This window comes from Pinus tabuliformis, chromosome 3_2, assembly GCF_031772625.1.
Source record: "Pinus tabuliformis cultivar Carrire ecotype Pingquan chromosome 3_2, CPIR1, whole genome shotgun sequence".
Classification (NCBI taxonomy): Eukaryota; Viridiplantae; Streptophyta; class Pinopsida; order Pinales; family Pinaceae; genus Pinus; species Pinus tabuliformis.
In genome coordinates, this window is record NC_142302.1 from 930216463 (window position 1) to 930231830 (window position 15368).

A 15368-nucleotide genomic window follows, 5' to 3' on the forward strand; every position below is an offset into this window, starting at 1 on the left:
AATATTATCTATAATCATTTAATTTTTTTTGAGAAAGATTAATTTTATTTTTCCTTAAACTTTCATGTGAGCATATAATTGTGTAGGTAAACGAGCTTGAAATGTTATTATTATTGAAAATAATAAAATTACATATATATGTATTTGGTTGTATATACATATGGATAGAGTTATGGGCTATGTTTTCAAGAGAGCAAGCTAAGAGGGGGTTTAACTAAAAATTATGCATGTTTAATAATCTCAAGCCACTTTAATCTTTTAATGAACTTTCTATTTCTTTTTTTGATTATTTCAAAAGTTGAATCTATGTATGAGTTTTGATGGGAAAGTCATCTCACATAATTCAAAGTACAGGTTGAGTACAATGTTATAGGGGAATTTTGAAAGTCAAACACACATGGCAAAAAATTAAATTCAAATAGGGAGGATAACAACTTTTACAGTTGGGTAGAAGAGAGAAAACAAGAGCTCAATGTTGGGAAGAAGGGCGATAGCCATAGTGGGTATTGAGAAAAAAATTTAGGAGCTAGTAAAGGCATGAAGAATTTATCTATAGGTTTGTGAGTGAGAAATTACCTAAGTGATCAAGTGAGTTGATGTTGTGAGAATTCTTGTTACAGTTAGTATTTTTGGAGTCCATAGTAGAGAGATTAGCTAACCAACTTGTTCTAGAGCCCTAGAGGGAAAAGGGATAACTTGAGGGACTATGTGCGAGAGAAGGAGATTCCATTCCTTGGGTTTTGCAGGTTAAGGAGAAAGAAAGTTGGTGACTCATAATTGTTTTAGGAATTAGCATGATATGAGTTTATACTTCATATTAAACTATGAGTGGACAATGGCTAGCCATTGAAGATGATGGCCTCCATCTTCGTAAGATCTACATAAGATACCCTCCACCAAGTACATAGCCTAAATACACGAAAAACTACTACGCAAACTCACATTTGCAGAATAGTGTTGGACACTGCATCACGAGTTGAACCCAAAAAATAGAGAGAAGTATGGAAAGAAAAAGAATCTTCTAGCCACACATTCGAGCAATTAGGTGAAAATGATATACGATGTGGATGAAAAGATTATTTGCACATTAGTACAGAAGGAGGTGAATCTAAGTAGCCTTCATCAACAAGAAGAAAAGGAGATAACAAAGCTCTTCTACATCAAAATCTAAGTCAAGAAGAATAAGAGAGATGCTCTATTTGAATAAAGTTTATGGGCTAATCTCATAGTAGTGGATCTAGTAAACAAACTTGGATTTGAGGTTCATGATCATCCTCACCCATAGCTATTATGATAGGTAAATAAGGATGCAGAGATAAAGATTAAAAAAAATAGTGCAAGGTAAAATTTGCTATAAGTGTTGATTATATTCATGAAGTAGGTTTGAATGTAGTACCACTTGATGCACATGGAGTCATGTTTGGGAGTCCTTACATTTATATGAGGGATGAAATCTTCATGCAAAGAGCCAATTAGCGCTACTCCAACAAGGACGGGAAATCCTTGAGCATGAATGCAGAAAAAGGCAATTCCGAGTTAAATCAAGCTAAGAAGATAACTAGTTCTAGCAAAATATATGTTTTAATTTTTTAAGAGAAAATCGGTCTAGTGATGAGTCAATGAGGGAAAGGGCATCCCTAGATGGGTGTACTAAAGAATAGAAACATCAACTGAAGGGATTACTATATCCATATAGGGGAGTGTTCCCTAAGCCTAAAGGGTTACCACCCAAGAGGGAAGTGGAGCGAAAAATTCAATTATTTCCAAACTCGCCATTGTGATATATATATATATATATATATATTAAATAGCTACCAAAGTAGGGTTTGATTGAACCAAGTACCTCACCTTGTGGGTCACCCATCATAATTGTCCCAAAGAAGAATGAGACTTGGAAAATGTGCATCAATTACAACAAATTAGAAAAGATTACACTCAAATATGTACACTTAAACCCAAGATATGCAATTTTTTAAATCAATTGTAGTAAGGGAAATACTTCACAAAGATGGATATCAAATCAAGGTGCCAAAAAGTTTGAGCCAAAGAAGAAGACACCTAGAAGACATATTGGAAAACCAAACAAGGTATGTATGAGTGTTTAGTCATGCCACTTTGGTTTATGCAATGCGCCAACTATGTTTATGATACTGATGTACTATGCCCCCATCTAGATACATTTGTTATTGTCTATTTGGATGATATACTTGTTTACAATGCTAGCTATAAGTATCACATTTCACATTTGATGCAAGTGCTAGAGACATTGAAGAAGCACTAGCTAGTAGTAAATCTCAAGAAATATGAGTTTGCCTACTATTCTTTGGTGTATTTAGGCTATGTGATTAGTGAAAGGGAGCTTAAGTAGATCCTACGAAAATGGAGGCCATCATGAAGTGGTTGATATCTACAAATGTGTCTAAGCTTAATCTTTTCATTGGAGTAGCATTGTTCATGAGGAAGTTCATAGTTTCATTTTCAAAGTTGCATCACTCCACATCATAAAAACAAGTAGTCAGATTCAAGTGGGGGAAAAGTCAATAGAAGGATTTGAAGAGTTGAAAAAGAAAATCAATTAGGCTTATTACATTACCAAAATTGCATAAGTCCGTTGAAGTGGATATGGATGCAAGTGGGTATGCCATGGGAGTGATATTAGTGCAAGGAGGAAAGCTTGCATGCTACCATTCTAAAGTATTGCATGGAGTAATTCTCAACTACCCTACCTATGACATAAAGCTCTACACTCTAGTACAAGTTGTCAAAAAGTGGAAACACTATTTAATGCGAAATGTGACCATCATCCATGTTATGCGGAATCTACGACTACGGACAAAAGTATCTTCCCTAGGCCTTGTGTACTGACCTAGAACAATAGAAAGACAAAGGGACTAATGTTTTCCTTAAAGTAAATAGATAACGCGATGAAGTCTACTTAGGATCTGTCATATGATTCGCTCCTTCCTTGGCTTGAATGCTCTAATCCTAGCTCTGATCGCTATAATTAGAACTTGCACAGTCAGATAACACAAATCAGCAATTCACATAATCTATGCAACATCATCTAATCACTTTATTCAATAGATCAACATGGTATTGAAATATATGAAATCATAACATCATATATAGGAAAACAAAGAAATCTTTGCATTAATAGAAATGGAGTGAGTTACAACAAAAAATAGGTGTTGATCTTGTAAAAGAGATCCTCCAAGTTGACTTGTCCTTTCTTTGCCACAAAGTGCACCTATAATCACCCTAATGCATAGAAATGTATCTCTCACACGGGAAACATAAGGGTAGAATCACTCTCCAGAAGCCAACCACTTGCCTATGGATGACAATAAATATACAGGTGAAGGAGGTAGTTCATGAATTCTTATCCTTTTACAAATATGGGCTTGAGATCCACTCTTGATGGGAGGATAACTCAAGGGATAAGGGATGAAAAATCCAAGGTAGGATAAGATATGATTCAAGACTTTCATCTGAGGTAAATGGTTACAACAGATCCTAGAAGCTTCAGGAAGAAGAGGCTTCAAGATTCTCTCTCTTTTTCCCGAATTTCTATAATCAACACACCCCTAAAACTAAGAAACCTGCTAGTGATCAGTGCAGGTGCAGAGTATAGCAACCTAGTAGTCAACATTGTCCAATAGGAGGCCAAAGAGCATTGGTCCTTAAAATGACTGAAACAAGGTGTTTTAAGAAAAAATATCATGGATTAGAATGAGTCGTGGTTAGGGCTTTGTGCAAGGATGATGAAAAGGAGGTCAAAGGATGTTGATTGATCTAGGTGAAGGCCTATTGACTAGATGTGACAAAATTACCTATAATAGATTGGCCCCTAAAGCACAAAGTTAGAAATGGCAACTTATGACTAAAGTTCTTTACCTTGTGACAAGTCGGGATCAAGAACAACCCGCGAGATAACCATATGTTACAATACATTTACATCATGATATATTTATTGAGGGGGGCATACCCATACTCAACACATAAGCTAACATTACATGTATAATGATCAAAATACACGTCCATGAATGACTGATGGTGGACCCATGATTGGATAACTGTCTGTATGATCATAGCTATCATACATTGTGATCTTGTATTACTCCTGAAATCACAACCCGGATGGATGAAACTAGATCTGGGGTCTTTTATATCGTTCACACAACCAACCAATGTATGAGTCTAACCATGTGAATCAATGAGTTGGAGTCGAACATGGTAGATGTCATCTGATTACCGGCCAACGATGTAATTTTTTAACAGAAGCGAGAGAAAGCATCGATGATGTTAATGGCTCTCAAGGTACTCTATTACAATCTGTATGGAGTGAATAAATGAGTTGATGTTGAACATCATGCATAATGTTTTGGTCGAAGGCCAATGATGTAAACATGTTGGTGAGAGCGAGGAAAGTTGTCATTGATGTATGAAAGCAACAAGGTACCAAGGGATGTTTCTAAGTCAACTTCCTGGATAATAAGTTGATGTCGATAAGAAGCGACCCATCGCAGGAGGGCCTTTATGTATCCCCCATCAACGAAACAAAACGGGTATGATGATTTGAGATAGAATGATCAGAATGATGTTGATACGGAACTAGATCAAGAAAGGAAGACATGATATGAAGGCTTAAGAGTATTGTAGTAGATATTGATTGACTGAATTCTCTTGAACATAGTGGTGACACTTAATGGAGTTGGCAGCATTAACTCCAAACTAAAAATGGAGGATCGAAAACGGTATGGTAAGACAAGTATATTTCCCAACCCAACATCGACGGAGATGAAGTGGAAAAGTGTCTTGTTGAAGAGCGAATCACTGCCATTAACTAATGGAGTACCCTATTTTCCCAATTTTCCCAACCATACTAGTCAGTACCTCTATATTTTTTAACAAGCTTGAGGAGGATAACATATCCTTGATCAGTAAGTTCATCCTTTAGATGAATTCCTCTGAGAATGTTTAATGAAACTAGAGAAGGAGTGGTTCGGTCCCATCATGAATGTCGAGTCCATCACTGATTGATGTTTTAACGAGTCCAAAGAAGGTATAACCCAACATATTTTTCATATTTAGAGAGTTTGAAAAAGAGGCAGAAAATAAAACTCTCGATGTTCTTTTTGTTACATAGTCCCTTAAGCCCAAAAAGGCAGAAAATAATACCCAAGAGAACCTCTTAGCCATGTTCAACTAAGGTATTCCTTTTTCATAGTTACTCTATATCAATATGGAAAAGGGTTAAACTTATATTGAGTAGACATAGTTTCATTTACTTTAATGAGTTCAAAAAGACAAGTGCTCGACAATATTTTCATATTTTTGGAGTCTGAAAAGAGCTGAAAGAGGAATCCTCTTGGAGGAACGAATGGTATAAAGGGTAACAATTAGTTCCAGTGATGATGGAACTGCTCAAAACATGCAAAGGTTAAGAGGCAGGGTAACAAGACCACTCATCGTAATGGTTCCTCAAGAAATGGTAAAACAACCAAGTGAAAGCATATGATGAGCCAAGCAGATGGTGACGATTGAAAGGGAAAGTCAAGGCTCATATGACATAAATAGGCTGATAAAAGTGGCAATCACAAGAGTTAGGATGAAAATGGTTTCATTTTTACACTATTTTGACACCCATGGAAACTATGCTTGAGAATACTTGAAGATGGTTTTATTTTTTCACAAGGTTGAAACATGAGAAAACTATGCTTGAAATAAATTTGCATGCCCCTAGCATAATGACTCAATTTGAGGTACATGCCGCCCCCCAAGCTTCATTTGATCCACCTATGTAGACTATTAGTTACTAACATGTGGATGGAATGAAGGTTCATTTACGAGGTCAAGTGGAAGACTCAACTCGAAATTTACAAGATCTAATCAAAGACTCGAATTGGAAGGGGATCTATTTCTTTTTTTAATGAGCTTGACATAGGAAAAGAACTATTCTCATGACACCTTGTTTCATTTTTTAACGAGCTTGATGCAAGAAAATGAACTTTTCTTGAGGGAACTTGTTTCATTTTTTAAGGAGCTTGACACAAGACAAGGAACTCTGCTCCAGGAACCTTGTTTCATTTTTTAATGAGCTTGACAAAAGAAAATGAACTCTGATCTAAGGATCTTGTTTCATTTTGTATGGACCTTGACACAAGAAAAGGAACTCCTCTTCAAAGAACCTTGATTTTTTTTTTAACGAGCTTGACACAAGACAAGGAACTCTTCTCTAGGAACCTTGATTCATTTTTTAACAAGCTTGACACAAGACAAGGAACTCTACTCCAAAATCAGATCATGGTCTCCAAGAGACCATGGCTTCCAAGAGACCATGGCTTCCAAGAGGTTCTCATTAGATGGAAGAACAACACTCTGGAAGGGATACATATCAAAAGATCCAATGGAAATATTAGACTCCAATGCCCATAGTAAATGATGCACTACGTCACCTACTAGATTATTAGTAGATGCGAACATGGAACAAGTTGCCACATAATTAACTTGTGGCGGGGAAGATACCACTTACATATAAGGACCATTTAGGGAAGTTGGTTGATTGGGAGTCAAATTAGGACAAATGAATGCAAGTTGGTCAATAGTCACGATTCTTCCTTCATGCGGGAACACATCACATGAAAGAGTGAAGAGACAAGAGATCCCATGACATAAACATAGTCATGCACAAGGAGTAAATTAAAATCCAAAGGGCCCTAGACTACCATCACATCGACATAGACAATCTTTCCTCCCAAAGTAATAAGGAACTTAGGAAGGATCCCTAACGGTTGACTGCTTCCTCTGTTAAAATCCAACATACTCTGGGTAACAGGCACAAGATGAGGAGAACCTAAAGCTTCCCAAGTAGTTGAGGAAGAATACTAATAGATGTGCCTTCATCTATGGTTGTGCTAGGTACGACCAAATTATGGTACTATGATTTGGAAGGGCACGCAAGGAGGAAGATGATATCCTTCTAGTCGACTCCAATCAAAGGAAGTGACCATACTACTTGGAGGGGGTATCGTGGGAACGAGAGAACTTCCCCCTTGTGCTATGGGAATGGGAGAACTGCTCTCCAGTGTTGTGGGAATGGGAGGATTTCCCCCCTGTGTCATGGGAATGGGAGAAATATCCCCAGTTCATTGGAACCTGAAGAAACGAGAAGAACCTGAGCGATATGAACTTCACTCTCTATGGGAAAGGTATGATCAACTGAAGGTGGAATTGAGTCAACAATTTTCTCAACCAATGGTTGGTCAGGAACAGACTCATGGGATTCACATTCAGAGAGAGTGGGATTGATTAGATTTAGATTCTGATCAATCACTTCATCAACTAGTGGAGGATTGGAAGAAAACTTCTAGTAACGAGTTGGAAGTCGTGGTTGAGAAGCTATAAGGTTTTCCAACACTTTTGAGGCTTAATCCATATAAGGAAAATGGTGAATAGGATGATTCCCTTCACATAACCTACAGGGAAACTTGGCTTTACCCTTTTTCCCATGGACCTTATAATCACTAGTTGATGGTTTATCACCAACATGATCTCCAGAGGATGACGTGAGCCTATAGACCACACTTCTAATATCTCGGGAATACAAGGACAATATCTAAGAAGGTGTTCAGATACTGGGTCAGCTTGTGGCTTCTGAGGATTCCTCCGAGTATGCCTCACAAACTGAGCCATAATTATGAAGTGGAGTCGCCAACAGGTTCGTCCTCCATTACAGTCTCCAGGTAGATGATTACCACCGAAAAAGTGCCCAGACTTTGTCTATCATCAAAGCTGGATCTGTGTCGTCTCCCAGGGAAGTTGAGCTTCAGTTTCCTCTCCCCGACAACGACGCCAATTATGTTATCACTCCAGGAAGCTCTCCTAGGTTGTAGCTCGGAGATGCCTGGTAACATATAATCTTCAATATTGTTCTCTGAACTATTGGAATGAATGATGGTTTGGATCAAGTCAGATGACTGTTTCAACTCTATTTTCACTCAAGACATGCATGAACACCTCAACTTTACAAGGCTTTAGACCACTAATGCTCAATAGTTTATAGATTCAATGGGTAAATGGAGAACACTGACTGTACCAGCAGATGCATACATAAACACATATGAATGGCTAGCTACAGAAAGAAAATGAAGCTTGCAAATCTAATTTATCAATGCAGAGATAAGATGACAATTATCTGGCATTAGACACAGAAGAAAACATGAATAACCTATTCAAGTGCAAGCATAGAACAGAAGAGAAAATGGGAATTGAACATGTAACAACAAAAGAAGCTTGTATTGCTGGAATGAAGATGAGAAGCTAGAGGAGTAGAGTCTCCATAGTCTCCAAAAGTTGAACCCCTATTACTTTGAACTTTCAAATATTTATAGGCCTTTTACAATGCTCTCGGGCCTTCTGAGGCTCAAGAGGTCTTAATCTATCCCCTTTGTCTTTAACGACTTGATGCCCTGACTAGGCACGCATGGGCTCAGAGGTTTCTTCTTCTAACAGCAGAGTAACTGCATTCTGGTAGTTTGTTGTGCTATCAGGGAGCTTGCTCGTGCCAGCGATGCTCCATGATCACTTCTATTGGTTTTGGTTGTGTTGCGTTGTTTCCTTTCCCCTTCTGGCCTTCTGTCTCCCGGTCTCTGTCTCCCGACCTCTGTTATGTGATGGAATGGGTCTGTGGGCCTTTTGAAATCCTTTCAAATGCTAACAATGATTGTTTTCTGTTTTACACAAAAAAACGCTGCAACAATGTGAAATCCCGCCAAGCTCTGTTTATTTCGGACTTCAAAAGTCCTTAAACACTGTCTATTCCTCTATCAGGTCTGCCCTCAATCGCAATCGCAAGTCGCTTCAGTGTTGTTTCCAAACTTCCCTTTGTATTTTAAAATATGTTAAAAACACTAAAAATCATGAAAAATTGGCTTTGGCGGACTTGAAATATTATATATTTTCATTCCCAAACCCCTTCGGGTCTGAGTTTTATCGCTTCGGTGTTGCCCCTTTGTATTTCGTTAAATAATGAAAATATGCAAAATAGATAGGAAAATGCCTTTTGGCGCATTTCAAATTTTATATAATAGCTTTAAGGAACCTTTTCGGGTCCGATTTATCGCATCGGACATCCATATAGGTATAAGCCTTGTTCCTTAATGTTTCCCAATTGCGATCCGCTGATGCGATTGATCGCAATCGCATATCGCTCATGCCCCGGGCCAATGGTGAGCGCTCTGTTGTGTTCTCCGATAGCGATCCTACGATGTGACATGGGCCATCGATCTGCGTGCTTGATTGACGGTCCACATTACATCACCAATCGCCATCGCAAGTTCCATACGGTCCGCCCCCAGTCCGCTGATTGCCTCCCTGGATTGCGACCCGCCAATCAGATCTAGATCGTTGATCAGCCAGATCTGACGGCTGTTGTGCATTTCACTGTTTATGCCTCTGATACTTGGTTTTTCACTGTTTTTTATGTGTTTTTGCCTCCCGATAGTGCTTTTCCGCCATTCTAAGGGTTCTTCTCCTGCGCTGGTTTTGGTCTTTGGCATGATTTTACTGGCTTTTGAAGATTTAAAGAGCATATTTGGACCCATTTGGATCAAGACCCGATGCATTTATAGATGTGAGAATAATATTTTGAAGTCTGGCTTATGGCCAAAGCGGAGCAAGAGGAGATGTGGCTATTAGAGCTAAAATAGGGGACATTTCTGCTAAAAGTAGCAGCACTGCACCTCAGGGGCTAAGAGGGAACATATGTCTTAACCATTCGACGATGACGCCGCTACTCATGAATGTGATCTGATATATGAGTAGCAATAGTCTGTTTAAAGTTGGTTAGGAGTCCCGTTCCAGTCTCGTATCTGATAGGTAACTAGAAGTGGGTCAAAAAAGCAGTGGCTAAAGTGGTGAAGTTATCGAAAGAAGCTCTTGGTAACTCAATGTACCATTTAGCAGCTGGACCAGAAAGTGTTCTTTGGAAAAGACGAATTCTGACCGAATCATCATTTAAGGAGTTAGATGAACACCACAAATGAAAGTTCATAACATGATTTGATGGGTCTTCTCCAGGATTTCCATTAAACTTCGGAATGTTAGAAGGTAACTTATGCGGAATTACCGACCACCAAGGTGCATATAAGATTGGATCATTAGTGAGACAATTTAAATCTGGTAATTCTAAAGTTGCTACAAATGGCAACTGTCGATTCAAGTCAGGTTGAGCATACCCAGGATATGATGGAATTGCTTGGGCAATAGGTCTTTGCATACCGGCATAGGGCATCTGCATTTGGTAACCTTGGTATGGTTGTTGAACAAAACCAGTGTAAGGTGGTTGTTGATAACCAGGTTGAATAAGTGGTTGTCCATAACCTGCAAAGCCTTGTTGACCTTGACCTTGGTAAGCTTGAGATTGACCAAAACTAGGTTGAGCCTGTGAAATAGGTCCAAACTGAGGTTGGTACTGCTGGAATTGGGGTTGTTGAAATTGAGGCTGCCACAGTTGTTGAATCAATTGTTGTTGTGGATTCAATAGTTGTTGTTGTCCAGCAATGAGAGTTTGGCCAGGTTGTGAATAAACTATACCAGTGTAAGCCTGGGTCAGTCCAGATAAGGGTACACTAACTTGAGGTTGTTGTTGGACTCCAGAAACAAGTGTTTGTTGTACAACAACTTGAGGGATTTGAACTTCTTGACTTGACACTTATGATTGCAAGGTAGAAGGATCAATTTGAATAGGTTGAGATACAACAGTTTGAACTTGTGACTGTGGTACAGTAGTAACAACAGGTGTAATAGGAATAGCTGACACAGTTTGCATTGGTTGTGTTGGATACACAAGCCTTGGTTGAACTGACATTGTTGGTTTCCATTGACAAACTCTAATTCCAAGTTGACCTAAATACTGTGGGATATTACCATATGGTAGTCCCCCGGAATAAGGAGGATACGGTGAATAAGCATATTGCTCTCCATATGGTGGCAATCCAGTATTTAATGGATACATAGGTCTTTGTTGACCAGATTGCCCAGCTTGATACTGATATGCAGGATCAAACTGTTGAGTTCCCATTAGAGAAGAACCAGGTAAAATTCCAGTTGAGGACATGGGTGATGACCATGGTGTAGAAGCAACCCTTGAGTGGGTTCCAGATAATGATTGGTAACCAATCGGGACGGACGATTCACCATAGAGGTGCGACTCAGGTGTGGTAGAAAACATCGAAGAAGTGATAATAGACGATACAGTCTGAGATGTTAACGGTTGTTCAGCCATAGTTAACTAGGCCAAAAGTTGTCCTAAAGATTCTATGGGCACTTGAAAAGAAGCAGGATCAAATGAAGCAAAGAAATCAGGAGTACTTGGGTAAATATAAAGCCCAGTTCCAAAATGAAACGAGGTTCCAGGTGTGGAATCTTCTTCCAATTCCTCCTCTATGGCAATCAAACCTGGTGGAAGAACTTACCATCCGGTCCGTAAAAGATTTTTGGTGTTGGTGAAGTTGAAGTTTCAATAATTACTGATGTTTGAGGGGTAACCGGTAAAGTAATAACTTCCGAGTGTTCAACTTCGAAGTCCAGATGTTCCGGTAAATGAACAACAGTTTCAGTGAGAGGTTCCTAAACAACTTCAAGTTCAGATGTAACTTTTGTTTGAACTAGGATTGTTTCTGGATTAACTTCTGGTTGAGCTAATTCAAATTCAGAAGTACTTTCTTGTTGAGCAATCTCAAGTTGAGGATCAACTTGTGGTTGAACAACTTCGGTTAGTGTTTCACTAGGATCAGTGCTAATGTTCTCAGGTAATTGTGAAACTTATTCTTCAGGAACGGATGTACCATAAATAATTGGAGTAACTGGAGTCTCTGTACTTACCGAAATACATGATTCAGGTAACTCAGATGAAGAACTAGGAGTTCTTGATGTATTAGACTCAGTTAAGCGAGACCGATTTGTCCGAATTGGTGTCGCTTCGAGAGGCAAAGGCGGTTTGCTAGCTGTTATCCGAGAACGACGGGGTAGGGGTTGATGTTCCTCCACGATTGCTGATTAATTTTATTATCAAAAAAGAAATAAACAAAAAGGGGTAACTAGGAAAAAGGTTTACCAGGCAACTGTGAACTGTAGAATACCTCCTGGCGAACCAAGAAGTACGAGCAGGCAATCTCCTCGAATGCTATGTTCAATGTATCACATTTGCAAGGCGGCCGACTCGGTTACTTAAGGATGGATAACAACCTAGAGTTGTCCTCCCATATATACTCAAAAGTACGTGGAGGCCCAGTCCGTATAAGCGTTGTCTAATGCAAAACCGCACAATGAGAGCATTCCCATATACTTTACGTAGTGTAACACCGCCCTATATACTCGAAGGTACGTGGACGAGCTACGATATACTCACATATGTGGAATGAGGTATCACACTCAGGATGTATTGCAGACAAGTTAGCGATAGCTGTTTTGTTTTACGACGCCGGAACACACCTCTAGCCTAGAACCACTAAATGTTTGTGTTAATGACAATGCTCCATTAGGTAAATTGATTTTTATTTTAAGTTGATCTTGCTTAAGAATTTGCCTTTCAAGTTCACCATGTGATGTATTCTGAAATTCCTAGGAATGCAACTATCATGATAAGCATTCTTTCCATTCAATTTAACGATGAAAATCCTAGCTACTTAGGGATAAAGCAATCCGATTTCTTTTTTATCAAAGAGAAAAGAGCACAATCTAAATGCAAATTCCCTACACTATTCCTTATCAACACACACAAACTTTTCAATGCAACATGCATGTATTTCTTTTCAATTTCCCTTAATGTGAATGAACAAAAAGGAAATATGCACAATTGATCAAAAATCTCTTTTCATAAAAAGGACGATTTTGTGACAATTTCTTTTCAAGGAAAGGAAGATTTTATGACACTTTCATTTTCAAAGAAATGAGGAATTATGACACTTTCAACGAAAAGACTAATCATTTGCACACATCAATCAATCGATCTTTCATGAATGAAGATTTGACGACAATTCAATTTTCGAAGGAAAAGACGATTTTACGACACTTTCTTTCACTAAAGATCAATTGATCAAAAAACTAACTTTCGACTATAGATTGAAAATGATAAAGTGAATGCATAAAAAAATTTATCAATCGGTCTAAGTATGGTCAGGTAAGGAGATGAAACACTATTTTCAGAAACAAAACATCATTAACATTCAAAAATCATTCAAACAGGAGAAAATTGGCTCAAAAACTTCAGCACCTAGATGAGAAACTGACCCTCAAGTGATCAACGCAGGTAGCAGGGAGAGACAGTGCGCTGAAGCGCACTAGGTCTATGTGGGAAGTGCATTGCAGTGCACTGTGTCCTTCATTGTACTGCGCTAGTGACAGTAAGCAAATTTGAGGACAATTTGGCATAGTTTCGGCTCAATTTTCAATGACAAAAGACTGAAATTCAATGAATGACCACAAGTACAGTATGTAGAAATGTCTTAAGAGCTGATAAGCTACTAGGATGGACGATTGCTCCCCAGCGGAGTCGCCAATTTGTTTTGGGAAGTTTTAGTGTCTGCGAATAAACGCTTAAAACCCTTAGACTATTAGCTAAGTCTAGAACAACAGTTTAAAAAGTCCTATTTTTCCTATGATCAATAGATTAAATAAGAGACAAAGAAGCCTACGTGTAGCCTTCACTTGCTCCTTATCTACCTTGACCGATTCTGTCACTCCTCTCCGTACTTAATCCGCTTGAAGAGTACCTACACACAGACAGAAGACAACAACCAATCAAAGCATATGATAATGATCTATTGATTAAACATAGCATGGAATCAAGTACATGATATACATATGAAAGCATAAATTAATAAAACAAGCATATGGAAAAATATTTGAACACTTTATTAGTAAAAGGAAGAGTTACAACCCATTACTCGATTCAGCATCACTCCTCCAGTTCAATCCCATCCTCTCCTCATAACAAGCAAGACATTTTGACATCATTACAATACTTGAAATCAACTCAAGTCTCATACTAACAACATCTCCCTATAATTCAATAATTTCCAGCCCCTGATCACTTAGATGAGTGGTATTTTTATAGGTGAATGAAGGAAGTTATGCCATAAATGGTGATAATGAATGCCCTCCCAAACTTAGAATTTAGTTCCATGGAGGAAGGGATAAGGGATTGATGTTCCTTAACTCCCTTCCTCATCCAAATACGAGCTCAAAGGAGTAGATAGGTTTGAGAAACTTCTAGAGGCATCCAATGGATAAGGAATCTTTCAAACCCCAATGGAAATTCGCTCAAATTTGCCCAGCGCAGGCCAAAGAGGGACCAAGTGCACTGCATAGCACCCTGTCAGTGTATGGTTTGCATTGCAGTGCACCCTAATGAAGGCCTACCTGCGCTGATCTTCTTAGAGGCAGTTTCTGGATGATTTTGGTCATGAAACTTCTTAGGAAGCTAGGCATTCTGATGGTTGACTTCTTTAGGGCATGTAACAATTGAATTAGGGTTTGATGGGCCCTAATAGTATTGATCTGTAGGTTGGGGTTGATGTGCCCAAATGGATCTGTAACAACCCTCTTATGACGTGCCATTTTTCTCTTGATTGCATCACCTTTCATGTTTATAGCTTCATTTGATTGTTCTGGAATCTTCCTTGGTTGTATTTGTGATTCAAACTTCGAAATAGCCCTCTTACGACGTGCCCTTTTTCTCTTGATTGCATCACCTTTCATGTTTATAGCTTCATTTGATTGCTCAGGAATCTTTGTTTCAACTCTCCATGTTTGTACATTGTAATGTGGGGTGTCATTCCTTTCCCTTGCAAATCGATCACTGCAGATGATTTCATCATTTGTAGGCATCTTAATGTAGTTAAATGAAGTTCCTAAATTTAGCTTTGTGATTTCACCTGGTCTCTTTGATTGTCTTTCAGATTTTGGTTCCAAAATATCCTCATTAATTGTCGTTAAGTTATTTTTGAGGCTGAATCTCAATTATAGTATTCTAGATTTTCGTTGTTGGATTCCATCAATAGTAATATAAAAGCTATATGCCTTATGCCAAATTTTGTTGCGCATTCCAAATTTTGATGATATGTTATGGCAAGATCTGTTGTGTGCAGTGGTTTTATTTTTGTATTTTGTGGGTAGTGATTTTATTTCAGTGTTTATTTAAACTTGATGTTCTTTCAGAATCCTGGTAAATAAGGCCAATGGTTTGTCATATCTAATTTTCTATACACAGCAAAATTCCTGTTGCACTGCTAACAGGGGCTCATGGTTGTCTGAGCCTCATCTAAGCTGAATGTTTAAGGAATTTGTATTCCATGATAGCTATTGTG